The 27,967-nt window shown below is 33.8% G+C and overlaps 1 long non-coding RNA gene across 1 annotated transcript; it reads left to right on the top strand.

Moving 5' to 3' along the window:
- Window positions 1–7,611: 7,611 nt before the first annotated feature.
- Window positions 7,612–18,063, top strand: LOC127880738 (uncharacterized). Its single transcript, XR_008049720.1, has 3 exons — window positions 7,612–7,733; window positions 16,308–16,393; window positions 17,994–18,063. It is a non-coding gene; the product is annotated as an uncharacterized LOC127880738 (long non-coding RNA).
- The last annotated feature ends 9,904 nt before the right edge of the window (window positions 18,064–27,967 follow it).

The raw sequence follows: 27,967 nt of genomic DNA, 5'->3' as shown, positions 1-27,967 counted from the left end.
ACATGTCAAAACACTCAATTACATTCCAGATGGCAGATAACATGGTTAACATAATCATTAATCAATTAAAACAACCGACATTATAGCATCATATCGCAAAGTGTATAAACATGATTAATTATTAGCTTTGTGCATGCATGTACATATCACATATAAATATATGTTTCAAATATGTTTTGTTCTAGGTAATCTCCAGCTTGTTCAAGTGTGTATATGAAGAGTATTCGAAAAAACAAGTAAATAGCTTGTGTAAGAATACATAAAAGAGGTCAGTCGCAAACGCGATGTTTTAACAATATCTTAGTCTGGGAAATGGGTATGTTAATTGATCTGTAACCATAAATGAGACAAAAACATAACTAAATCTGGCATCTTAGTAATTTTCATCGTCGTTGAATTATAAACTTCAATTAAAAACATGGGAAAAATGCATAACTCCTCGCGAATTTTTGTAGATCAAGCAATTTTGATATGAAAAACATATAAACATACCAATTATATACACAAAGCAAATATGTGAATTGATAGTTAATGTGAATATCTACACGCAAAACAAATGCACACAAATCTGTGTAGGAAATTATTGTAATATTTAACAACTATTTAATCAATTGTTGTACGATATTTACGCAATAATTTACATTTAGGTAAATGTTTACTTTAAAATAACTATTAAGTACTCAACTGCAATTCAGACACCTGTCATTCAAAACAATTTTTTTTCAAAACAATTTTTTTTTAAATTGACAAAATATTAATTTGAATTCTTCACATTGTAGCAGTAGTTTAGCAGTAGTTTTTTTATGTTATTTACATTTATCTTATTACATCTAAAAGTGTTTGTTTGTTATGCTTGAACAAAAATTTTGTTTCCATTTATCCGACTGAATTTTTGTTTGCCTTCTCTGAACGTTTAGCCTTCTAGATTAATTTGTTATCATGTTTGCTATATTCATTCATATTCAGCAAGTTTAGGGTAAAAAATAACTTGTATAGTGAGTAACTCGTAGAAACTCGTAATAGAAAGTACAAAGAAACACTCTTTGGCCGAACTATATACCAATCCTAATTGGTTCGGCGATATGATCATGAACAAATATCGTTTTTGACTGAACCGTATTAATAAAACATTCAAATACAATAAGCACATATATATCGTTTTCGAAAAGAGTATATAGAACAAGAAAACACAAAAAAATGTGGCAACTTCACTCTTTAACGTATTCTCCTAAGCGTGCATTATATGTGTACTATTTTTTTAAGTTAAAAGTCCCCGTCGCTTTTTTGTTTCAATTAAATTTCTGCAAAAGTCTTTGACATTTTTCCAACTTCTGTTGTGAAGGTCATTCTCACTTTCAATACATGCAAGTATTTCTTTTTTCCCTGGTAATTTACCCATTATCAAAAAACGACCAAAGTGTCTGTGAACAGCTCCTTTTTCGTTTTTACTTCATTGCTTTTTGGCTGCTTGTTTTGTTCTCCTGGTATTTGAAGTACCCTTTTCTGTACATGGATAATAAAACACCATATGACGTCGCTAACTGCCATGTGTAGGATATTCATATCAAATATATATACTTCAGTACAATTTTTCATAGTTAAATTACGACAAAAGCGTCCAGGTACTTAGGGCACCTGATAATGACATCGATGTCACACGACAAAGTTGGAAACATTATTTTGCCTAATGAATCAAACAATTACATGTAAGCAAATCATGTTCTAAGAAACATAAGAAACTTGGAGATACATAATTTAAATGCATTCACATGTGTATGCATACCTTTGTCTGTTATTTTTGGTTGACTGGTGCTGGGAAGCAGAGTTTCAAGGTCTTCAGTATTTTCATTTTCTGATGATTCAGAAGAATATTGTTCATCTGTCGTGTAAATCATAAGATCAAACATTATATATAGTTAATAATATAACAATAATGGAAACAACCGAAGCACACCAAATAAATATGCAGCTAGTGCATTGAAATTGAAAAATTAAAAGTAGCCAATGTAAACCTTACTGAGCACAAAATGAGTGTAGACTTTACATTCCACCTTACCTGGTCGTCTCCGATTAAAAAGAATTGCCTTGCATTTCACAAGTATATTTCAGAAAATGTTTGTAATTATTTTTATCACTTCAGGTTATCAAGTTCGGTAATGAGCCCATTATTTACATTATACAAGTTTACTGTATGAATTTTACACTGAAAATGCGACATACCTTAAATACATTCGTCGTCAACATCAATATCGTCTAGCGAATTGACAGAATTTCTGGTAATTTGTCCACTTTCCATCATCATGAGCAGCTTGCTGAATTTGGCAACCTGCATGGTTCCATCTGGTAATCTGTAGAATTCTCTATGTACCCGAATGTCGTGACCAAGAAATTTAGCTAGAATGTCTAATTCATTTTCAGACAGAGTCATTGTGACAATATGTTTCCTTAACTTTGTAGTACGAAGCCTTTCCGGATGTTCAGCTCCATAGTCAATTGCAATCGAACGTAATACATCTGTCCCACGAATATGCGATGATGCAGATTTTGTTGCGAAAAGATATTTACTATTGAAACAGTTTCTTAGAGAATTTCTGCTGCGTACGAGGAGGTCGATATTTTCTTTCATCTGTCTTGGAAACAGTACTGCAGCTATTCGACCTTGTTTTGCAATAATCTATGTACGGTGAAAATAACGGCACAGGTCTTATTCCAGTTTTGTTAAATATCCATCTAATTCTCCATCGTCATTTGCCAATTTGTTTTTTGAATATTCTTCGAATGTCATTTTTGACACCTCGCCTGATCGTCTTAGATTAAACAGAATATTTTGGCACAAGCAGATTTCAGACAACTTATGCCATGCTTGCCTTTTCTCGCAATCACTTGCTGATCCTTGTAAGGTATTTGCATGTGTTTCTGCTTCATGTCGTAAGTATTCAGACAATACTTTGACAATGGCAACAGTCCTTTCTGACTGTTCTGCTTAGCCTCATGAAGTGTTCTTAAGGCATTGGAAGACACGTCATCAGTCCAATTAATTTCAAATAATTTGGAAAGCTCCTCAGTCCTTGTTTGCAGATCCCGGTTGTTTGTTTCGATTCCTTTCGAAATTAGAATTTTAAGCAGTTCTGAAGCGTTGTGCCAACCTTCAAGGCTAATGATGGTGTAGCATAAGTATTGATGTTTCCGTCGAAGCCTGCAACGTTTTTGCAAGATTGTGTAATAAATTTGAAAGCATCTGGATACATGAAATTCTCTAAAGACTTTTCAACATTGCCTAAACAAGATCGCATGTCTTTCAGCAATCTACCAACTTCTCTTAACTTCTGTCTAATATAATTGTGTTGCTCTTCATCATTGTCCCTAGTCAGTGTTAGAAAGTTCGTTAGTTATGAAACCATTAAGTACAGCGCATTTGTATAAATGCATGTGTATTAATAACAAATCACTGTGAAACATACCCATTATTTGCTCCGTGAATTTCTGAAAATTTAAATAACAAATACACATTATCAGACAGACCGCATTAAAGTAGAGCTTGACGACGTTCAACGATTAAACATTTTAATTCACGGCAAAAAGATATTTGAATATCTGTATTTAAAATGAATAACTTATGAATGAACATGAATGTAATCATAAAACTGATTGGCTATATTTATACAAATAATAATTCAAAAGACATTTAAAGCTAATTTAAAATGTGATAAATATCAGTGATAAATCCATCACAATTGACATCTTTACAATAGAATGTACCTTTCTCCATGGAAGTGTTGGTACTCCATAATCATATCGGAGTTCCTCGCCAATTGCAATGTCTCTGTCGGCGAAAGTGCTTAGATGGGGAGTTTGGTTGACTTCAACTATTTTCATTACACAATTTTGTTTTGCGTCTCCATTTTCGGCATTATTTATCATTCGACCCTCATGAAATATATCGTTGGTAGCGTCAATGCTGAATAAGACATTTAAATAAACACTTCTGATGCTTTAAACTTAAATAACGCGCATGCCATATTTTATTATTATGGTGAAAAAACTGAAGATAATTCTTCTTCTAATGGTGTGATTTAAACGTTTGATGTGCAAAGTAAAGATAATTTGAAGTTACCAGCAAGATTTGTCTCTGTATTTATAAAAGTACATGAAGCTGCCTTGACCCTCCTTTTCATACTCCTTTTCTAATTGCCATGCATGTTTTACTCGTGTTATCAGATCCCCTTTGTATTCGAGAAGAAAGTCTCCTTTTTTAAAAGGCTTAGTGGCAAAGACTCCTTCGCCTGAAATATTTATATTTGTGTACATTTTACATTAATAATCATTTTGGTCATATAATTGAAGGCTATATATAGGTGCCAATAGTGTTTTATTCATAAATAATCAATAAATCGTTATGCTACTTCCATACTTCTGCCCAGTATTAAGTAACCCAATAGTCCATGTTTGTTTTCTTCTTTTTAATGGAAAGGGGCTACGATGTTCTTTTATAATTTATAAACGACCGTAAACATAACCATATACAAAAATATTTGTACCTATGACATAATTGACGGTTTTTACTTCAAAACCTGGTGGAACGTAATTCTGGCAGTACGTTCTTGCGAGATCAAGGGGACTTGGACCCTTTTGGCTACTAAATGTTAAAATGGAAATGTCGATGAGAAAAACAACAAGAGCTGTCAGAAGACAGCGCGCTCGACTATCCAAGTGCTTGACAGTATAAAGTAAGCCACCGTGGGGAAATTGTTCATATTCAATAAGGTCAAGGTACTCTAGTCATATTCTAAATGGAAGAGGACCATAATTGAAACATATTGATCGCTTATGTTTATGTACATTATAGACGATTCTGAGTTCAGGTATGTTTTCCACAATCTATTGAACATTTGTAAAGACATAAAACACACTAATAAGATTGTATTTCAAGTTTGATAGCAATAGCTTGGGTGAGATGGTTGGACGGTCTTAAGAAAAAAAAAATGTTTTTTTTAACATGTTAAAAAAATAAGGAAAACAATACATTTTTTTTTTGGGGGGGGGGGATTTCTAGGGTGGGGCGTGTGGGCTGGTTTGGGTGAAGTCCATTGTGGTATATCAGGTAAGTAATGTTTTGTCAAAGTTTGAATCAAATCTGATCCTAAATAAAGAAGTTATGGCAATTTAATCAAAATTTATTAATTTGACCTTCAGATTCAAGGTCAAAGGTCAAGGAAAAATGCAACTTGCCAGGTGCAGTACCCTCATGATAGTAAGAAATTATTTGAAGTTTGAAAGCAATAGCCTTGATACTTTAGAAGTAAAGTCGATGTAAACACAAAATTTAACAAAATATTCAAAGTTTCTAAGTGGAAAAAGGGCCATAATTCTTAAAAAATGCTTGTGACAGTTGTCTGCTCTTGTTTATAGATTGAGGTCATGTTGGTCAAGAAGTATGCAAAATATGAAAGCAGTATGTCAAGAGACAATTAAAATATTTAAGGTGGTACGCAAACTTTAACATAGAATGAACAATAATATGCATATTCTAAGTGAAAAAAGGTGACATAATTCTTACAAAATGCTTTTTACAGTAGTCTGCTCTTGTTTATAGAATGGGGTCATGTTGGTAAAGAAGTATGCAAAATATGAAAGCAATCTGTCAAGGAACAAAGAAAATATTTGAGGTGGTACGCAAACTTTAATAAAGATTTATCAATAATATTCACATTCTCAGTGGAAAAGGGGTCATAATTCTTACAAAATGCTTGTTACAGTTGTTTGCTCTTGTTTATCGATTAGGGTTATGTTGGTTAAGAAGTATGCAAAATATACAAGCAATATGTCAAGGGACATAGAAAATATTTGAGGTGGTACGCAAGCTTTAACATTCCAACGCTCACGCTAACGCTCACGCTAACGAAGACGCCGGGGTGAGTAGGATAGCTCCACTATATATATATATATATATATATATATATATATAACTAACCAAAAACTGCCTAGAGCTCTACTTTGTTTAAATTATAATTATAAAATATTTTCGTGAAATATGTACCGTAAAACAAGCTTTGTAATAAAATGATATTTATATAAATCGATCTTTAGAATTCGTTTCCAGTATTAGGTTAACGTTAACATAAAAACTCTTTTTAATAGTAATTGAAAGTTGTTAACATAATTAAAAAAACTTACCTTAGTTTAATGCGTTTGTTCGCTCGAAACTGCATTTTTCCAACTAACTTTCACTAAATGATATTAATACCGAGTGTATGATTTTTAAACAGCGCAACCGGGGAACTGTTATACGCCTGGATACACACTCGATTGTAATTTGGTCCAGATTTGTGTATATTTTGTGCATGCCACAAACCCGCTAATCGGGGAAGGCGTTGGATTTCTAATTTAAATTGACAGTTTGGTATTTCATACACGTAGATTAGAGATTTTCAACTAAAACAAACTGGGAAATTCCCCGGTTGGTAGGTGTTCCCCGGTTTGTTGGTGTGTATTCATACGATTTTCCCCGGTTGGTAGGTATTACAAACTCACACACACACACACACACACACACACACACACACCACACACACACACACACACACACACACACACACACACACACACACACACACACACACACACACACACACACACACACACACACCACACACACACACACACACACACACACACACACACACACACACACCACACCACACACACACACACACACACACACACACACACACACACACACACACACACACACACACACACACACACACACACACACACACACACACACACACACACACACACACACACACACACACACACACACACACACACACACACACACACACACACACACACACACACACACACACACACACACACACACACACACACACACACACACACACACACACACACACACACACACACACACACACACACACACACACACACACACACACACACACACACACACACACAAAATACATTTACATAATTGATACAAAAACAACACCATTATATATATTTACATACGAATTAAAAACACTGATAAATATTGAATGTATACATTGAAACACATCATTTTCAAATCATTAGTCTGTCATTATATCGCGTTCCTTGTTGATTTGAAAAAAGCCTGGTGATTCGCTATATACAATACAACTGATGGTTTCAGTAAGAGCTTGTTTAAACTGTACATCGAGTCTGACATGTCCTGTTTTCATAAGCGATCAAAAATAATGCATTTTCTGAAAATATTGGTTCTATTTGAAAGAAAAATAAGGTAGAAGCATTTGCAAAGTCTTCTCTACTGATATCAATACCTCCAATTTTGTTCCACGTACCATTTGCTGTAAATAAAGTTGTATATACTCTCATAAACGTCTGCCCTTGAGTAGAATCGAAATTAAGCTGTAATGGGTTTCCACCTACAGGTACACCGTCTACATACAAACAAATACTCTGTATGGTACAAGTAAAGAAATGAAACGGATTCGATTTATAGTCACCAGAAAGTGCTTTAGATTAAACGAATGCTACCACAACCTGACTTGGTTAATGACCATGAAATAAATTATCCCATGTAAACAATGTTCTTCCAGTAGCGCTAGCTCCAGTAGCGATGCTCTGCGATCGACATTCAAGTCTGTTATATTGGTATTTGGCGGTGCTGTTCTTCAACACTTCAGCATGAGCGATGATCAACGATGGATTCACACGCACTTTTCTAGCAAGTAAGTATATATCAAGAATCTCTATTTTATAATCAGGAGCATCATCTGCTGAATTTAAACAAAACATTGGTGAATTCCGAAACAATTTCAGTTTCACATCCACTTAGTTTAATATGAACCGATTAATGGTACTAAAACTGTGATAAAGAGGTCCTTGTAGATCTAACGTTTTGGAAGCGTCAATGTATTTTTGACGTATGTATAGTCCATTATTACGTCCTTCTGCATCACAATCATCAGGATGACCTGGGTCATCTTTGATAAAAAGTTGAGATAAAAGCTGTGAATTGGTAGCAGAAGAATCATAATTCATTAGCGTTCGAATTAACGCGATATAAGGATTATAGTTGCATGTAATAATGGTTTTATTTTGCAATGTAACTTCGCTTGCAGAAAATAATGCTTGTAAAAGCATGTTCACGGGACCTACTTTCTTGCTGGTAATGTTAGTTCCCAATCGGGACTCCTCGGACAATTCCGCCATAACGGCGATCGTCTCTCGGGTGTATTTGGTGGAAGGATATGTCTAACGCCTCTAGGCGGAAGATATTACACCGAAAATATAGTTCGGGTTACACACAAACAAATTTGCACTAAATCAACCGATAATATAGATATATAAGGACCAATATCTTTAAGGAGTAATATAATAGTAAATTTATTAATGTTATTGTTTAAAATTAGATATTATTGCATGCAAAATATTCAAATTTTAATAAATTTTAAGAAAGCCAATTAGTTGTTTATTGAAGTGAAAACAACAACATTATTCAAACTTAAAAGAATCAGTATTTCTTAAATTATATTCATTGCAACATTGCTGATGTTCGGCTGCAGGCGACAAACTTTGAGATTTAATCAATATGTTTATGTTCTATACCATTAACAATCGTACAACACTGTACAGTGGTACAGAGAAAACTCTTCGGTGTAATATAAGGAATAGTAAACTCCACATTGGTCCCAATGGCATTATAGTGACCAGCCAGGCAGTCACAAACTGTATATGGACCATAGCCATACGGCCCTCAGTGGGGCTATTATCAGTATTTAGACACCTGAAAGATTTCATGGAATGGAATGAGTGGGGCTTGATTGAATTTGAAAAACGATTCTTTCTGTGCATTTGATGATGGCAACCCTACAGTACTTCTTGCAGATATTGTTTATATTTTATCCTAGGCATTTTAATTCCAGATGTTGTTATCCCGGCCAGGCAACTAGCTTTTCAAAGCCTTAAATAATCCAGTGCCATAAAAATTAGGGACAGTGTAACAATGTTCAGTTTGGTAATATTAATATATTAAAGAATAACTTTGCCCTTGGAAATGAACTCAATTCAGAATGGCCCCTCAAAATAAGACATACTGTATTGGAAATGTTAAAACTGAGCAGTGGTGTTGTTAAAATTTATATTATTTATCTTTTAAGAAACTTTAAGAAACATATCACAGGCATGCCCATGGTTTTGGGTCGGTACCCATAAGATGGGAAACAAAAACACTAAATATGGTCGACAGTGCAGGCAACAATTGTAAAAAGATATTTTCCATCCCTGACTGCCATTACTGACATGAAGTAATTTAACTGTAATATGTCTGGAAACAGTGTCAGTCACACTTTTCTAAATATTGATTTATTCATGCATATGTATATATATGTCATACAAGTACAGATCATACAATACAGTCAATTTACAACATTTAACAATTGGAAAACAATTATCACAGGTTTTGGATCACAATGCAGTGATAGATCACATTTTGAATATCACAGTCAAAGTTAATCAGTTAAATTCAGTTACAAGTAACTAGTCAGTGTATTTAGCAGAGATCTGAAATAACAAGTAGTTACAAGATTTGAAATCAAGACATGATATATATATACCACATGATGTCCCATGAAAGTTTTGCAACTTATTTCCAATAGGGTCCTATATATGGGTGGCAAATGTACACAAATGGTGGCATTAATACACATAAACATATCATTCATTTAAACTTGAGACTATAGTCTTGAGATCAAATAGTAAATAGCATATATTATAAGAGAGCACTGGTTATACTATTATCTTGTTATCACATTTAGATGTATGTTTTCATGTAACATATTCGGGCCTACAGCTCAAAAAATGCTAGCTATGCCCCTGAAGAATCTTATTCTTGAGTTCACCTTTTTAATAATATTATTAACAATAGATGTAGCAGAAAGATCAGTGTCGAATATTGAACCAAGGTGTTCAACAGATGATTGAGAAACAATAGTGTGATCATTACATTTTACAGTAAAAATATGAAGTTAAGATAATTTCCTTTTGGAACCAAACACTATACATTCAGTTTTTCCAAGGTGTAAAGACAGTGTTGTTATCCACTAACCATTTAATACAATTTTCAAGTTCTTTACAAAAATCACTACTGATGATACTAGGATCTTTGTAAAAATAAAGGATGACACTTTTATCAGCATATAGAATAAGTTTACATAAATACAATAATCAAAAATCACTAATATCCTATATCAGTGTTAAGGCATTATGAAATGGAAATGGGTGTGACAAGTAACAAGAACCCTACACATTTACATCACAAAACATCTGATATCTACAATTACTGGATATAATATATATATGTTGAAAGTTAATATAAAGAGGGCAATACGAAAAAATGTACAAAAGTAGTAATAAAGACAAAACAACCAGTTTACAATGTTAAGATTTATGCAGTTGTTGGCAATAAGAAAACAATTACCATTCTTAACTTTGAATTTTTCAAGTGTAAATACATGTATGTAAATCAGAACACAAGAATTTGTTTCCCGGTCACTTTGAGCAATATAAGTGCCCAATGTTTACACTCAGTGAATTTGTAAAACCAACTTATATGTGCGAACTGTCTGTCCGAAAACTTAAACATTTCCTATAACTTTTGCAATATTGAAAGTAGCAACTTGGTATTTGGTATACATGTGTATCTCATGGAGCTGCACATTATGAGTACTGAAAGGTCAAGGTCATCCTTAAAGGTCAAATATATGGCTTCAAAGCAGCACAATAGGGGGCATTATGTTTCTGACAAACACATCTCTTATTTTTACATGAAAAACCACAGACATTGTTGGAATTTGCCACATATTAGGCATTGTGTATACATTTTTAAACTCAATTTTCCACACAATGAAACAACTTTTTAAAAAGGCACCAACAAATGTTCCTCCATCCCCTTTGCACGCTAAACAAAGAATCAGTTTTTAGCTCCACTGGCCAAATTTGTTCAAATTATGCCCCTGGGTCAAATTTGACCCTGCCCCGAGGGTCACAAAATTGAACATATGCTTATATAAGGCCTATTTTGTGAAAACTTTAAAAACTTCTTGTCCATAACTGTATGGAACAGGGCTACCAAATTTAGTATGAAGTGACATGTAATAGTTCTCTTCTTAATTTGTTCAAAGAATTCCCCTGGGTCAAATTTGAAACTGCCCCGGGGGTCACAAAATTGAATATATGCTTATAAAGTGCTTATTTTGTGAAAACTTCAAATATATTCTTGTCAATAGCCATTGGACCTAGGGCTACCAAATTTGGTATGTAATGACATCTTATAATCCTCTACGAAATTTGTTCAAATTATGCCCCTTGAGTCAAGTTTGACCCTGCGCCGAGGGTCACAACATTGAACATATGCTTATATAAGGCCTATTTTGTGAAAACTTCTTGTCCATAACTGTATGGCATAGGGCTACCATTTGGTATGTAGTGACATGTAATAGTTATCTCCTTAGTTTGTGCACATTATGCCCCTGGGGTCAAATTTGAAACTGCCCCAAGGGTCACAAAATTGAATGTATGCTTATAAAGGGCTAATTTTTTGTGAAAATTTAAAACCTTCTTGTTCATAACCATTGGGCCTAAGGCTACCAAATTTGGTATGTAGTGACATCTTATAGTTCTCTACCAAGTTTGTTCAAATTACGCCCCTGGGGTCAAATTTGACCCTGCCCTGGAGGTCACAAAATTGAAAATACGCTTATATGGAGCCTTTTTTGTGAAAACTTAAAAAACTTCTTGTCCATAAACATTGGGCCTAGGGCTACCAAATTTGGTATGTAGTGACATCTTATAGTTCTCTACCTAATATGTTCAAATTTTATCCCTGGGGTCAAATTTGACCCTGCCCTGGGGGGTCACAAAATTGAACATCTGCTTATATAAGGCCTATTTTGTGAAAACTTCAAATATATTCTTGTCCATAACCATCCGGCCTAGGGCTATCAAATTTGGTATGTAGTGACATCTAATAGTCCTCTACCAAATTTGTTCAGAGTTTATCCCTGGGGTCAAATTTGACCCTGCCCTGGGGGCCACAAAATCGATTATATGCTAATATAGTGCCTATTTTGTGAAAACTTTAAATATCTTCTTGTCCTTAACCTTAAGGCATAGGGCTACCAAATTTGGTATGTAGTGACATCTAATAGTTTTCTACCAAGTTTGTTCAAATTATGCCCCTTGGGTCAAATTTGATCCTGCCCGGGGGTTCACAAAACTGAACATACACTTATATGGGGCCTATTTTGTGAAAACTTTAAAAATCTTTTTGTTCATAACCCTTGGGCCTAGGGCTACAAAATTGTGTATGTAGTGGCATCTAATAAACATCTACCAAATTTGTACAAATAATGCCTCTGGGGTCAAGTTTGACCCTGCCCAGGGGTTCACAAAACTGAACATACGCTTATATGGGGCCTATTTTGTGAAAACTTTAAAAATCTTTTTGTTCATAACCATTGGGCCAAGGGCTACCAAATTTTGTATGTAGTGGCATCTAATAAACCTCTACCAAATTTGTACAAATAATGCCTCTGGGGTCAAGTTTGACCCTGCCCTGGGGGTCACAAAATTGAATAAACGCTTATAAAGCGCCTATTTTGTGAAATGTTTAAACATCTTCTTGTTGAAAACCATTCGGACTACGGCTACCAAATTTGGTATGCAGTAACATCTTAAAGTCCTCTACCAAGTTTGTTCAAATTATGCCCTTTGGGTCAAATTGACCCTGACCCGCGGGTCACAAAATTTAACATTAAATTATACGCTTATATCTTGCTTATTTTATGAAAACTGTTAACATATTCTTATCCTTAACTCTAGGACCTAGGTCTACCACATTTTGTATGTAGTGATGTATAGAAGTCCTCTACAAAGTTTGCTCAAATTATGCTCCTGGGTTTTTTGACCCAGCCCAGGGGGTCACAAAAGTGTACATGTGCTTAAATAGGGCCTATACTTAAGTATTTGCACATGCCGAGAATATTTGCTTCAGCCTTTTTTTCAGCAGTGGAGCGATACAGGGCCATCGTGGCCCTCTTGTTTATAAGAATATGTCAAAATGGGCTTAAGTCAGGGACAATACTGTCTAAATGCTCTTTTAACAACTCTGGTGACATCAGGGTTTTTTTTCCACTTTTTGGGAAGATAGCCCATGGCTTTGGAATAGGGAATTTTATCGGCATTTTCATGAAATTGGGAAAATAAATTCATTAGCCTTTTTTTCCACATGAAAAGTCCACTGATAAGGGAAATACTAAATTTGATATAACTCTTTATAATCATTCAAATTAAAAGAATAAAATCATATAATACTTTGTTAGATGTAATTGAATTGAAATTGAGATAAAATACGCATGAGACTTCTTTCTAAAAACAAAAACAAATTTTTTTTAAATATTTTTTTTGGAAATTGGGAATTTTTTGCCACATTTTTGGAAAAAAGTATACTTTTTGGGATTGGGAACAAAGCCGAATTTCGGCTATAAAATCGGGCCAAAAAACCCTGGACATGCGGCTGTCGTATATTTTCTCTGTAAATTTACAGCGAAACACAAAATGTCATCATCATAAATGTATAGCTTACATGTATATAAATATGATACGAGGTCTTACCCGGTATTTATACAAATTAACCTGGATATTTATGAAAAACACCATCTCCCTGTAGAGTGTAAAGAGAGAAGGCATTTGTTCACCAGTAACATTATGTTCAGTACTGGTAACGAACATGAAAAATTCAGTTCCCAATTCATTGAGTTTTTAAAAAGTTCAACTTTACTTAAGTAATAATGCATCAATGTTGATTCTTAAGAAAAAGAGTAATCATTTATGCCTAAACTGTTCTGCTGTCCAGAAGCAAGGACGTCATACACAATTTTAAGGTTTACAACATTTATAGTTTTGGTTACTTAACAATCTTAAATGAATGTCCATTCTAAGTTTGCTGTCGTATTCTTCCCTCAAATCATACATGTTTCTTGCATAATTGAATGTTCATGTCCATGGATCACAATGTATATAGAAACAAACATTATTTTGAATTATCTTTCACAGTTATATATTTAATATAAGGCTAATTTTGGGATACACTCAAGCAAATATTAACATTTGTCTCAAAATGAATCATCCTCTGAAGCCCCCGATGGGATTCAAACCCATACCTCTTTCCTCTGGAGAGGAAAGTATTCTATCTTAAAATACAAGGGCATGTAAGAGGAAAACTAGCAATATCAAAGGGACGTTTTCACAGATTAGACATGTATTGAAGTTTGTTATTAAATACTTTAAATTGATAAGTAAACATTTGAGCAAAATACTCCAATAAAAAATAATAAAAAAGAAAACAAAAGAAAGGAAGTCTTCCTTAACTGGGCTCGATCCACTGACCCTTGGAGTAAAAGCTTAAACTAATGGGCCATCAGTGCTCCCATATAGTAAGTGGTTTATTTTATACTTTATATAAGCAATCCTTTAAATGTCACAAAATCTAACTATAACATAAGAACTCCAAAAATTATCTTTTTCATTATAGACTCTATGCTATATTGATAAATGCAAACATAGGATCTAAAAAGCTGCAATATAAAAAAAGAATAAAAGAATAAAATTGAATAAAAATTAAAAAGTAACGCTTGATTGGTAATTGTTGGCTCGGTACTACTTACATGTACCCCGGGTACTCTTAAGTATACTTACATGTACCCCGGGTACGGTAAATATACTAAAACGTACCCGGTAAATGTAACGCTAAATCGATCTTTGTCGGCTACTTTTTGAAATTTATTATATTAACATGTATGTCAATTTTCTGTAAGATGGCCTCTATATTAAAATCATTATCGAAACTCATATTCAAAAAGCATGTTAGTGCAGTTTTGTTAAAAGAGAAATTTGTTTAAGATAATCGGTAGCGCGTTTTACGACATCGGATTTTGGGCGAAATATAACTCAGGTACAGTCTAAAATCGACCGGGTACGATTAAGTATATTTACCATACCTGGGGTACATGCAAGTATACTTAAGAGTACCCGGGGTACATGTAAGTAGTACCCGAGCCGACAATGACCAATCTAGCAAAAGTAACCCTCAAATGGGCTCGAACCATTGACCCCGTGGAGTAAAAGTCTACCGTTTGGACCACTCGGCCTAGTTCTTCTTGAATGATCTGAGCTTTTTATGAGTACATACGTACTCGGAGGGTCAATAGCTGGGAGTTGGATTATTGCAACTACACTCGGCCATCCATGCTAATACAATGAGTGATGTGTTTCATACTTTATCAAGTTTATGTAAGCAATCCTCCTATCTCACAAAATATAACGAAAACAGTCGATTTAATTTTTATATTTACTTATAGTATTGACATCGAGTAAATTAAAAATTTTGTACTCCCTATCAGTTACACGTATGTCAGTAATGGCATCTTTAAATTTTAACAAGTTTTTAAGTACGTTGTGGGAATTCACAGATCTACATTAAATTATTACTTAAAGAATGTTATCTTGAAAAAGACGAGCTAAAACACATGTTTAAATTTTTCCTCTTTACGAGGGGGCCGCCATCTTGTTTTCTAAAGTAGTTCCAAATCCAATATGACGGCCGCCTACATACATCAGAGAGACGGTGTGGTGTAGCCCACTGTCCGATGCGTTCAGATTGGTTAGTTCCATCCGGTTTACATACTCTAAGTTTTACATGTAGTTGGTTTCCTTTTAAATCTAAATAGTCCATAGAATTTTGTCCACTGATTCGAAACTCAATCGGAGTATTTTCCGACACTTGCGAGGATGGTCGCACCTCTTGATAGTAAACATTATCCACAGCAACTTGGGTTGGCGGTAAATCAAATAATTGCAAACTCTCTGGTATCCCCTCACTAAAGATGTTTGATGATAAATACAACATATTTATCAATCAAAAATATAACCGATAATAGATGATTGCAATCCTTTTCTTAACATTTTCTGTTTAGATGATATAGATTCAAGTCTTTTTTTCGCGCAATTTTGTAATTTTATAACGTTTTTGTTTGATTTTGTAACGCCTTTGCTATTCTTCCTAGATTTTGTAACGTTTTTCCTCTCTTTTTTGATAAATGTATTCGATTTTGTTACGTTTTTCCTCTCTTTTGTAACGTTTTTCCTCTCTTTTGTAGCGTTCGTTTTTCTTTTTTCATTAAATTTCTCGATTTTATAACGTTTATTTCTGTTGTATTCAACGATTTTGTATCCTCTTTTTTTAGTTCACTCTTCGCTTGATCAACTGTTTGTTGCGCGGGCGACACAGCTTTTATATTTACGGAACAAACCTCATCCTTCGATTGAGATGGTATGATTAATCCTTTTCCATATAGTACTTGATCGATGACTGTGGGTTATGCACATATAAATTAGATAGATCAATGATGCTTTAAAATGAAGAGTCATATGCACGGGTGATGTTTTAAAAGATGCTTACTGTCCGTCTTCTGTTTTAATACTGAAACTTAATTGATATATTTCCATCTTTTTTAAAGGTACATAAAATGGAAAATCATATATATATATATATATATATATATATATATATATATATATATATATATATATATATATTGCCATTTATTATTATTATTAAGCGGTATGTCTATTCTTCGTAAAACGGAGTGTTCTTCTCCAAAAACAATACTTTCCCCACAAATATCTGAGTAAATAAACACATGATCAACGTTTTTCATGTTAGAACTATTAGTAAACGATATATCACACAATGCTACTTTCCAATTACCAATAAACCGCAATGGTAATTTTAACTGCACTTTAAAATTGTAGGGTGAAATGTCATTAAACATGTATTTACATTCATCACTTCTTATATAAACATATCGTTCCATGTTTATTTTTCTCGTACTTGACTAGCATCGATCCATTGATTAAATGACTTTGGAAATCCTTCCCACTTGACAAAATACTGTTTTTTTCCCTTGTATTGTTCTTGTTTTTAGTATTTGCTCAATAAACCACAAGCTATCTTCATCTTTATCCACTAAAAGAAGTTCATGTTCATTCATGTATCCTTAAATAGGTTCGTCATTAAAATCTATAACTTTATATTGCGGTATTCCTTGATTAAACATTATTTCCGTTATTTTAAATACTTAAGTTGTATATTGATCTTGACATGAACGTCGAAATGGATGTTTCACAAAGCGTATTCTTACTAAATCACCTAAACGAAATTTATATCGCGGAGCCTTTTTTTAATTGTCTTTGGTTTGAAGTACATTTATTACCAAACTTCAATCTCGTTGTTTTTATTAATAGCACTAGGGGATAAACCATTCAAACTTCTATGAGGCGATTGATCATAACTTCTTACAAAGTCCTGTAAATGATCGATGTATCTATAATCACGCTTTTGTCGCATAAACCGAAACATCATACTACGCAATGTACGAATAACTCTCTCCAGGGTTTTTCGCATTAAAATAATATTGAAAGAATATCCTCCTTTTGCGATACATCCATTTCTAAAAGTAAACGTAGTATGGTAAACCAAATAACAAACCATTCTTTAAATAAAGTGAACGACTGCAATATCTGACATCAAAGTTTTATTCGCATCATATTATATCAAAACACACACACACATATAACATACTACAACATCAATATAGTAAAATGTAACACATTCTACACATAAATATACAACATTTATTTATTAGCAATGACATTATCAATCAAAGATACATATCGCTTTAAAGTGTTCCATTGAAACATATTCAAGTGGATACCGAGTATGGTAGTAGTTCCATTCACAAACTTCCTTATGTCTATTAACGTATATCTCGGTTGTTTACACACAGTTAAATACACATTTTGAGTAAGATCAAACGGTTTTACATTCATACACATTGAATGGTTCCAATTTTCTATCGTTCTCGTTTCAGGATGAGGAGGCTCTCTTCCTATCAACACGTAACCGGGATACGCAGTCGTAATAATCATCAAAAGTATGCCAATCCATTTGACTACCGTTAAACGACATTTACTAGTCCTTGAACGTTTACAGAAAGTCCATGTTCTACATCAAACAGTTCCGATTTGGTTTGCTCATAAATTAATTTCCCATCAGATTCATCAACTTTTGTTGGTTGTTCCATTCTTAATCACACATATTAAAATTGACACTGACTGTGAGAAATGTAATCAATGGTATTACCATCCTGATTTGAGACCAATATTATAAATTGCCTATTCAGATAGGATGTACATGACTTAACACATGAGTAACAATTATTATGCATATTATAATTATTCTAAATAATTAAATGTGCATACCAGATTTTTCATGCTAAGCCATAATTCTCTACGACATATGCGCCTTATATCAAAACATGTAAGCAGATTAAAAAAATAACATGCAAACGTGTGTTTTCGTTTAAATAATGCCGCATAATCGACATCAATATATAAAAAAATCAACACTTAAACATGTTTATCCAAATCTCAAAACCTAAAATACTATTACAGGCAGCAAAATCAACGAGTAAAATAAGAATCCGAAATTTATGTTTACTTTTTACTTTTCAACGTTCCTTAATTTTTCGTTGAAATTTAATGCGTCTGTCTTTTTATTTGTTGTTTATCATGTCGACAAAACGCCATTGAAATCAGGCTTATTCAACTTAAAACACTGTTTAGCGTTAAAGTATTAATTTCGATCAATTATACACTCATGATCAAACCAATCAACATGTTTTATCTAACTGTAAACATTGAACGATACTTTTGAAAACAATGGGTCCCTAAAGTTTTGGATTGTATTTAATTTTCTACAGCAAATTTTAATGACAGTTTACTCGAACATTCAAATTGATATTTAACATAAGTGAGAGTATCTTAACTCGGCTACTAAAAATTATAATATACATGTAATGTAAATTGCATTGGAAATGATCGCTCTTCAAATACGTTTTAGTGTACAGAGAATGCACACAAAGAAAGCGCCAAATCATGTAAAACTTTTGCGCGCCTGTGGTTCCATACCACTCGCTTTTCAAATACATTCAAAATTATATCGGGTTCGTAAAAAAACGCCAAATCGATTAGCTCTGATATGGAATCGCTTCTTATAAGTCACTCATAACTCGCAGGTGAATTCACGTTCATTACACCGACAACAATAAACACGGATTTATTACCATACCCCTAAGCGGATACATGCATAACAGGCACCAGGTGGACTTCGACCGACTTGACCTCAATTTGATCTGCTCCTAAAGGCTCCTAACAAAATGGCCGCGAGATTTTTCATTCTATACTACTATTCAGTCCCTTGTCCCGTGTGCGTCCAATCATGTTCTGTGATTTTATACTTGTTTATTTCATGTGAAAATGCGAATTATCAAATATTCAAGATTTGCATTGGTCAGTTCCAAAAACCTATTAAAATTCAGTGCAAATTACTGACCATGCATTCCTTTGCTTCTAGGCTGTCGAAAGACATACGTATTTCAACAATATTACTGTGCTTTTTTGTATCTCCCAACCTGGTGAGAAAACTTTGAGGTTCTGTGCTTGAGCAACAGATTCCTGACCTACCTATTTAAAGACTTATGTCAGGTCCATTATTTTCCTTGATTGGGGTGGATACTTTTGGACCCCGGGAAATACTTATCGGGATGACGCGCGTGGTGGTGCTGCCGACAGTAAGATGAGGCTGATGTATTTCACATGTCTGCTAACGCAAGATGTGCAAATAGAAGTTGTTGAGCAGTTACGTAGATCTGCTTTTATTAATTCTGTTCGTTGGTGTGACTCCATCCTTGGACTTGTCAAGACGTACCGTTTCAACTGGGATACAAACTTCATTGACACTACTGAATACTTAGACGCCATCAATGTTGAATACTCATCCATGAAGAAATACGTCGACGACTGTGGGACTACTTGGCTATTAAACAATTTATGCCTAGCGTCTAAAAAAGGCCTTGGAAAACAGCGTAGACCCGGATGCGTCATCTCATCAGGGTCTGCGCTGTTTGCTTAAAGGAATTTCTGTAAGAAATATTCTAAATATAGAAATAAATTTACTAGACATCCCTTATTTTGGAAATAAATTGATCCAATTTAGAAGGATGGGAGAGTCCACGAGACATAAATGGTTTAAAGGCTTCTCACTCTTCACACATGGAGGGAGTCTTGGAACGCATGATTGGGATCACGAGACACATATTGGACCCCGTGCTTATGGAAGAGAAGAGATGCCTAACCCATGATGCCTTGATTACAAATTGGACCCCGTGCTTATGGAAGAGAAGAAATGCCTAACCCATGATGCCTTGACTACATATTGGACCCCGTGCTTATATATGGGACAAGTTTTCGCTCTGTAAGTCTGTCAGTCTGTCTGTCACACTTTTCATGTCCGCTCTCTATTTCAAATACTTTTCATCCGATCTTTACGAAACTTGGTCAGAAGCTGTATCTAGACAATATCGAGGTCAAGTTCGAAGATGGGTGATGTCGGATCAAAAACTAGGTCACTGAGTCGAAAAAACCAATCCAAGGGAACTAATAAGCTTTAAATGGACATAATTATCTGCCCTTCCAATTTATATATTTTTGTTAAATGAATCAAAGCGGCGCAGTAGGCGGCATTGTGTTTCTGACAAACACATCGTGGTAAAATGTCAAGGTCAAGGTCATTCTTCAAGGTCTAAGGTCAAACATACAAATCCAAGGGAAGTAATAAGCTTTAAAGGGAGATAATTATTCAATATTGAACATAGCAACTTGATATTTTCCATGCATGTGTATCTCATCTACAGTCACGGTAGTGGCTTTTAATTATTTGCTACTAAAAATAGAGATGTGTTAGAGACAAGTATTCTCAAGGGAAGTAATGTATATTATTATAATTCTCATATTATATATATTTCCTTACCAAGAATTTAAGTTCTTTTCACAGTTACTGTACAGATTTTTTATTTGGATTATTTATAACTCAAATTATTGATTTGTCAACGTTTTTTTTTAATGATATAATAATAATTTCTTCCCTGTACTATACTAGAGTTCGTTAGGCCAGAATTTTTTAATAAAATGATTTTCGGACCCGCCGACTCCAATTTTTGACGAAACCAAAAAAAAAAAAAATTTAAAATCTTTTTTTTTCGGATGCCAAAAGGTGGCTTTTAAACACGAAACGCTTGCCGGGTTTTAGAAAAAGTTCAAATGAGTTATAAATCATCATAATAAACCCAGTTTTGATTACCCACATTAATACGCGAACCTCCTTCATCGTGTAAATGTGCTGGAATTTACCAACAGCTACGCCATCATTGTTTGTGCAAGAAGTTGATGAACGCTACAACGCTTTCATCAGCAAAGTCTGCTAAGTTCCCAATAATTATGCAACCGTCAAATAAAATCCTGAATGCAATCGATTTGTAAGTAAATATTTTATTATTTCTTTACACTTTTATAAAATTGATAGTATTAAAATGACTAAAAAATATTATGAAAGCAATAAGAAAAGAACGATTTTAATTTAACAGGTGCTCGAAATGCGAAACCCATTTACGCCTATCAACTTTAAACATTCAATATTTTACGCACAAATACGGTCATATTTTAGAGAATAAAATTTTATGTGTTGTTTAATGTAGTTGTAGTGACGAATTTGTGCATATAATATGTGTTTTTTCGTTATTTTCAATGGGTACGAAACTTTGGTTTTGTTCCGAACTGGTTCGTACCAAAAGTTCAAAAATCGCAAAATCAACAGTTTCTAAAACGATTTCAAACCATAAATGTCCAAATAAAATAGTCAAGTTTATGGGGGTTATTATCGGATTAACAGCTCCTTTATGACATTGAACTATCAATTATGTTATCCTTGGATAAACTGTCACGAAGATCAATAATTATAACGATTATTAGGGACGCTATTTCTTTCAATACCATGACAAAAACACATGTTAACTTGTTTCAACAGGCATTTGTGTTTAACAGTTCCATTATTAAAATGTTCTGGGAACGATACATTTTAATTAAGATACCAACTATTTCTGAAATCAAAAGTAGGTCCTTCACTCGATGTTCTATATTTGGGATATGTTAAAATTCGGACATATATAAAGATAGTGACATTTATGTGTTGATTTGTTGTATATAGTTTGTACAAATATGTTTTGTGTTATTTCAGACAACAAGAATGGATGGTGGCAATTATCCCGGGTCTTTCTGTCAAGAAATAGATGTGAAAAAATATTCATTTAATTGAATCTGGAAATCAACCACCCCAACTTACAGAAAACCTTTTAACAAAAGTTGTTTTAGAATTTGTGAAATTTGATAATAAACAGAAGTTGATGTATATCATGTCCAAATGACCAAATGTATAAACTGTTGAACAATTTGAATTGAGATGCTTTATTTTCTGATGTTTGATTTATTTTTCCTGTCAGATGATATATATTAGTGTGATTCTAGGTTTTAATAAATAGCTCTGAACATTTATGCAGCATACTGTTACATTATTGTTAACATTTTTATATTATGTTGGTTATATGGTTTATCAAGTGGAAAAATGTTATTTATATAAAAATAAAGCTTTTAATATTAAGACTTATGAAGGTACTTATTGTTATTTATGTATTAACATACTTCTCAGAGTAATAAAAATATAGTAAATGCCATTATTCATTAATGTAGTAAGGTTCCTTAAATGATTGTCCTTATTGATTAAGTTTGAATTACGGGCGGTTTTCACACCGCGATAAAGTGGCCACAACTTTTTTTGGCCAGTGAAACCCCTCAAAAGCGTTTTATTATGCTATTTGTATTTGTCTGCGGTATTGATTTTTACTGGACAATAAACTATACATGTTTCTTTTAAACCTCAATAGCTTATTGGTTGTTTGTGGAGATAAAGTATTTTTAATGCAACATATGGATTCCTTGTGGAAAAAAACATCAAAAAATCACCAAAAAGTGTATTATAGACAAGTGAAAAGATTGCATAACTTTTGCACTTATATCTATATAGTTAAGATATTTTTAAAATTCAAACTAATTTAAAAACTGCAAATCAAGACCTACAGTCTGATTATGATCATTTTGCACATCAACATGTTTGAAAAAATCAATGTGGTTGCTTAGTAAAAAGAACTTCATACCTTTACATTTTTAAAATGAGTGCATATTTGGTCACCCATCTTTTTTTTTCTTTTTTTTCCGTCCTCCTACCCGACACTTTTAGAAAATAAATCCGAAAATCATTTTAATATAAAATGTTGGCCTTACATACCTGTGGACTTATGTCCATAGATACATGATGAACTCTGGATATGATCTTTTTGATAAACCACAGGCCTTGGTTGTTAGTGATGTCTGACTTGGTCATTTTTGATTGTCTACAGAACCCCCGCCCCCCGGTTGGATTGGACAAAATCCAAGGGAAGTAATAAGCTTTAAAGGGAGATTATTTCTATACCTGCCAAATGAAAAAAAGAAATTTTATTTCAAAGCGGCGCAGTAGGGGGCACTGTGTTTCGGACGAAAACATATCTTGTTCTACATACATATGGGTCGTCTTTTTACGCCTAAACTATTATGGAGGACAGCGAAAGAAAAACTTGCAGCTAATGCCCCAAAATCTATTTTTGCTATTAAATCATATCAAAGAAACCTTCGATATTTTTCATATATACGGAATCATTTCCTAATTTTGGTTGTGTCTGTATCTATCTTTAAGCTTATTCATGAAATTGAAACAAATTACACGGACCGCATGCGTGTGACGTCATCACGTTCTTAAAACAGACAAAGTGGTCGAAATCAGGAGACGCTCGATATAAGGGAATTGTACGATGTAATATTGCTATTGATGAGAACATTCTTTTACGAATTGTATGTCCGTACCAAACGAGATACATTAAATATGTATATATATATATATATAGTGGGTAAACGAGACGCTTGACTGTATAATATGACACTAATCTGTTTGTTGTTACGGGGGGGGGGGGCAACATTTTTTTAACTTCAGTTTTTTATAAAGTTATTGCTAGTATTTTTCTCTATCTCAAGTGCTCAAAGTGAGCTACTGTGATCAATCTATGATGTTAAGTGCTCGTCGTCGTGCGGTGTGCGGTTTTATAGTGCGATGTGTATCGTCCAATTTGAGATCTATCAAATCTAGAGCTAGGTCACATTCTCATCCAATATTAATGAAACTTAGTCAGAAAATAGTTAACCGTATAATTTTTCACCATATCAAATCTTAGAAACATCTTGTTAACACTCTAGAGGCCATATTTTTGCCTCAATCTTGATACTATTTAGAATATTAATCTTGACAAAATCTACGCCTAGTTTTATTCTTAGTTACGCACGTCATCAAACTAGGGCCGAAGTTAAATCCTAGAGAAAAAAATACGTTACCACTCTAAAGACCACACGCACGATTCAATCTTAATAAACCTTTGTCGGAATTTAAGTAATTATCTAGGCCGACTTTGAATCTGGGGTAGGTGCATTTAAAAACTAGGTCAGCAGGTCAACCTTATTCACGCCCTAGAGGCCACATTTATTAACTCAATCTTAATGAAACTTGTTCACATTTGTTTTTTTCATTTACTTGTCAATGCTGTTTTAGAATCTGAGTTAAGTGCATTCAAAACGAAGTCAAATCTTAGAAAAACTTGATACCACACAAGAGGTCACAGGTATATCTCGGATCTTTGGTAAAATATATTGCCAGAGCACACTGCTTAACATAACAAAATGCTTTGAACTGCTTTTGAAATCTAACTTTTTGAATTTGGAGTGCAGATGCAATGCTTTGTCAATGAGCGAAATGTTGCACAAATGTGTACCCAAAAGCTACCTAAAAATAATGAATATCAATGCGATATATAAGGCAAACGTTAAATGTCCTGTTGTGTATATATTCCTATTGTAATATGGAAAATCATTAACGGATTTGTTAGGGCATTTTGAAATAGCGGTTTTGATTTGTTAGATTATTATCCGTTTTCGATGCAGTTTCTGTTCCTAAATGAGATTTAAAAACGATGTTTTGATGCGCTTATATTTGGTAATTTAAAAGGAACGGCAATATTAGATATTATGAATATTTCTCGACATATTTAAGGAAAGTGTTACTTCTTAGTGTTCAAAACACGCCGGGTAAACCTTATTAATCCCCAATATGGATTCGTTGTTCTTCCTACACTGAAAAGAAAACTGTAAAATGGAGCCTAAAGAGGTTAGTCGTGTTGATTTTTCACATATATGCTCTACTTTGAGACCTGTATTTGTCTCCCAAAAGCTTAATCATAATTTACCGCACACACATAATGTATGATAACTTTGTACTTAATATAGGTTATTCTTTTGAATCAATCCCGACATCGCTTTCCTAGTGCTGACCTACATAAACATGTGGTTAGCATTTTCATCGAAATTCTTACTCGTAACAGTCGGACATTGTATCTTTTTTGTCATATTGCAACATTTTACATTGGTAGCGACATTATAATCTTCTCCTTTGTCGCAAATCGTTTTGAAACGGGGAAATAAGTTGAATCCGTTGTCAGCATATCTCTCGTTCGTGAGTATTACTTTGGGGTCAATTTTATTGTTGTGCAGAAAGAAAGTACGGCTATTAGGCCTACTCATATATTCTGATAATCATAAATGCTAGAATAATGATTTGATATGTCATTCAAAATGAATGTACATCACAAAAAGTCAATCTTTCAATTTTGTAGTATATAGTACCATAATCTCACACCGTGATTATTATTTACCACAACAATAATCGTATCACATTTTTATGCACCCTTTGCAGAAGCGGTGGCATATTGTTTCATTTGTCCGTCTGTCGGTAGGTCGATACATCTGTATATCTGCAAACTTTTGTTATGCAATCTGGAGAATTAGTTCATATATGACCATGCACCATGGCGGTCATTTGAGAGGAAAAGGAAACGCTATTCAGGTCAACAAATAGCAGGTCAATGTCAAACGTGTTTATAACAGGACATCACTTTTTGAGTACGCTTTGAGCTACGATTATGTGCATGTATAATTATTACATGTAAAGAAAAGCAAACGCATGTGATTTTAAGGTCAAAGATCAAGGTCACATGGGCCTGTATCAAAATACTTTTTGCATAAAACTCGTGTGCTTTTGAGGTTACTTGGTCGGAGATCAAACCGCACGAGCCTGTTTATAAATTATTTATGCATGATATATAGAGAAAGTTTTGACCGATGCTCATAGAAATTAGTATGATGGTTACTTGGGTAGACACAAAGACAATTGATTTTGCGGTCATGATGTCAGGGCCTTTGCCGCGACGGCAACCTCCTTTTAGCAGCCCTGAAGAAAAGTCTTGCACGAAGAGTCTTGTCTGGTAAGATTTCACAGTTTAATAGTCGCATTGAGGGGTAATTGTTGGCCATCAAGCGCTGCTGTTAGTTTCCGAAGTCAAACGTCATGATTGGTATGATACCGTGTGAAGTTCGTGAAGTACGTAATGTCACGTGTATTGTTAAAATTATGACCCACGTATACACTCTCTGTTCACAAAAAGGTCGTATGATCAAACTAGATATCAATCTCATATATAATAACACAAGGATTAGTTTGTTTAGTGTTTTTCATGTCACCCACTAAGTGGATCACCATTCCTCGACATGATAGTTCATATTAAATATACATCTATGTGTTTACCGTCGTTGAAATGCTCGTAGTTTATGTATGAATAATAAGCAAACATTCGCTGGAGAGAGTTACTTGTTTAAATGCTAACGTATGTGCTATATTTCTAAACCTACCTTATTTACTAAAATGACAGATAGACAGATACGCGGTTAAGTTAATGATGAAGACCAATCTGTACATAGCTTTCATCCATTAGTAAACTACTTACAAATAAACTTTTACATATTCATTAACGTGAATGGGAGTTTCAGAAAAATGTTAATGAATAAGAATCTGAATGGTCTACTTCTATTTAATCTTTCTTAAACTCAGTGTTATAATTCTCAGGGAAAACAAACTTTCAATTCAGGAATTCGAATTCAAAACATGTATTTTCGACTTAAACGGGCTTTTAGAGCAGCGTTACAGATTATGATAAATGGGAAGAAAGCCTTTCATAATATGATTGAACATTACAATATAGGTTTTCGGAAGAAGTCAAAATCTTGAGAATCGAAATCATGATTGAGATACTCAAACTTTTCAACAGCGGTTTAAGTTATACGTCATTAAAATAAATTCATTTATATAACGATAAGAAAAATGGTTGGTAGATGTTTTTGATAATTTAGATAGCAATCTGTTATCAAATTCAGCACAAACATGCGGTAAGTTTAATTGGCCGCTTAAGTTCCGAACATCGTTACCAATTCCGTGTTAAACATCATTATTTTGCATAATAATACAGAATGAAATTTACATTAAAATACTTTCACGTTCATAAATAAATCAGTTAACTGTAGTTGTGCTATTTCAGTAAGAAAATAAATTATGATATAAGACAACAGTTTAATCGAACAATGTTATTACGATTTTTTATATTATAGAGCTATCATGATAACAAAGGATTGTTAAGTCTGGCTTTAAAATAAGTAGCTGACTAAGAGGGCAAATCAGCACCCTTTGACGTCACATCCTGTCGTCTAATGGATGACGTGACAAATGGATGGCTATTTTGGATGACGTCACAACATGCTCGACCGTCTTTCGCGAATTCTTATCCGGAAGGCCATATTGGTTTACGGCGCATCATATCGGCCGTCCTTTATGAAGTAAGACCCAGATCCCCATAACATCTTGGATGGCTTTTTAATTACCACGTGTTATGTTTAAAGTAGGGCCTACTTATACACAATCTTGGCA

Source organism: Dreissena polymorpha, chromosome 5 (assembly GCF_020536995.1).
Source record: "Dreissena polymorpha isolate Duluth1 chromosome 5, UMN_Dpol_1.0, whole genome shotgun sequence".
NCBI lineage: Eukaryota > Metazoa > Mollusca > Bivalvia > Myida > Dreissenidae > Dreissena > Dreissena polymorpha.
This window is presented reverse-complemented; position numbering and strand designations above follow the sequence as displayed.